Here is a 2,182-nt window from a genome sequence, read left to right as displayed (position 1 = left end):
TTATAGTGTCTACCATATACACACATTCCTTTAAAAAAAAATAAACATTTAAGTCTTTTTTGTTCACAGGCCATTCTTCACACAGCTGGCCTAGATTCACATATCCAGGTGATCTCCCCTGTCCCCATCACAATCTTCCCAGTGAACCAATGCCACCTGAAATCATACCCTCACACAGCACTCAGTGTACTGTGAAAAGGTACGTATATAGGAAAGTTACGTAGCTCTGAAAGAACAGTGACAGATTGGTTGGCAACCTTCAGTCTCGAAAGACTATGGTATAAGCCTACAGCACCCAGTATTCCCAGGTGGTCTCCCATCCAAGTACTAACCAGACCTGACCCTGCTTAGCTTCCAAGATCAGACGAGATTGGGCATGTGCAGGGTAACAGTTGCTGTCAGTTTACTGTCAGCAGTTTACTGTCAGCAATTGTACAACAGTTGCTGTCACCCCAGCAGTGTCTTTTCTAGTGGCTGTCTGCTGGTGTTGCATCTTTTTAGATTGTGAGCCCTTTTGGGACAGGGAGCCATTAGATATTTGATTTTCTCTGTAAACCTCTTTGTGAACTTTTGTTGAAAAGCGGTATATAAATACTGTTGTTGTTGTTGTTTAGTTTATTATTCAGACATTTCATGGTTCTCTAATTTGTATTTCAAATAGGGTGGGAGGGGAGAGGCAAGGTGGGGAAACATGATAGCTTATGGTTACTGAAGACTTTTTGACAATTCAACAGCAGTTGTTGTGCAGTACAGCTCATGGTTTAGAACAGGAGTTCTTAAACTGTGGGTTGCAATCCATTGGTGAGTTGCGAGCCCATGTGGGGTGGGTTACAGGTTGGGCCCTCCCACTCTCCCTCGCTCCTGAATGGCTCTACATAGGAACCATTCTGGAAGACCAACAACTTACTGGGTGTCTCTGGGACGGGGGGGGGGGTTCCTCTGGGGCACACCAGGCTGCAGACCCACTTTGTCAACCTCTGTGGGCCTCAGAATAGCCTCCAGAAGCCACTTCTATTTTCAGAAAACCACTACTGGTTTTCTTCTGAAAACTGACTTTGAGAGGCTTCTATGGGAAAGCCACTTCCCAAGAAGAAACTCCCCATCTGGCACTTCCAAAAAGTTTGTGAACCGCTGGTTAAGAAAAATGGTGAAATCTGCCTTATCAGAATTCCATTTGGCAGTGATTGTATGACTTTATGTGACTCAGTTTCCCTGAATGAGAATCTTTGAGCGCCCTTCCTGTTAGAGGTCAATTCAGTTCCCCGAGGCAATGAGGACTTGTCCAGAATGAGGAATGGTGGGGCACTCAGAATGGCAGGGGTAAGCAGAGGAGAAGCTGGGAGTGTTTTCATGTACAAGTCAGCGTTCAGCATCTGTTGCGTTGTTTATGAGAACATATTTAATGGGGAGGAAAGAAATCTGAGGAGACCCTTCTGACCAAAGGAATGTTGGCATTATAAAAAAACTGAAATAAAATTTTAATCCTTCTCTGTGAAAGCACCCTGATGATATTCACCATCCAAGGAGTCACAGCCCAATCCTAACCACACTTTCCTGGGAGTAAGCCCCATTGACTCTTATGGGACTTACTTCTGAGTAGACATGCATAGGCTTGGGCTGTCAGTCACCACCCTCACAGCAAAACAAGGAGTAAGGTTGTCTTAATTTGCCTTTCCATTTCAGGATGCTTTCATACCATCCATTTAATTCAGAATTGCCATTCTTCACTCGCTCACTTCTTCCACAGGGGTTTCATGCTGAGGACTGACTATACATGTTAAGTATGTGCCATACCAATGCCACTGAACTTTTCCTCCTTCCTTTGCACTTACAGCAATATATTCCAAACTGTGGGCTCTGACTCACCAGTGGGTCACAACTTGATTGTTGGTGGGCTGTGAAACTGAAACTACAAACTGATATCTGGCAAGAAAAATGCATTGAGCCCTATGGAAAGTAAAACTGAACCACACTACAAAGTTGGTTCTGACGCTTAAAAGTTTGGGAACCACTGACAGATATTTTTTCAAGGCTGATCCACTTTCCTTCACACTGATTTTATTTTTCTTCCAGAGCTAATTCACAAACCTTTCTTCTTTTGTCCTGAAGGCTATCTTGAACCTATTCAGTTCATAAAACTTTATTATTGGTTGCATGCCTTCCATTATCTTTCCCTTTAAAA

General features: G+C 43.4%; 1 pseudogene; it reads right to left on the bottom strand.

Moving 5' to 3' along the window:
- Nucleotides 1-283: 283 nt before the first annotated feature.
- Nucleotides 284-403, bottom strand: LOC136638456 (5S ribosomal RNA; annotated as a pseudogene).
- Between the last annotated feature and the right edge of the window lie 1,779 nt (nucleotides 404-2,182).

The sequence above is a fragment of the Tiliqua scincoides genome, chromosome 1 (genome assembly GCF_035046505.1).
Source record: "Tiliqua scincoides isolate rTilSci1 chromosome 1, rTilSci1.hap2, whole genome shotgun sequence".
Lineage (NCBI taxonomy): Eukaryota > Metazoa > Chordata > Lepidosauria > Squamata > Scincidae > Tiliqua > Tiliqua scincoides.
Note: the sequence above shows the minus strand (reverse complement) of the source record. Positions and strands in the feature narration are given on the sequence as shown.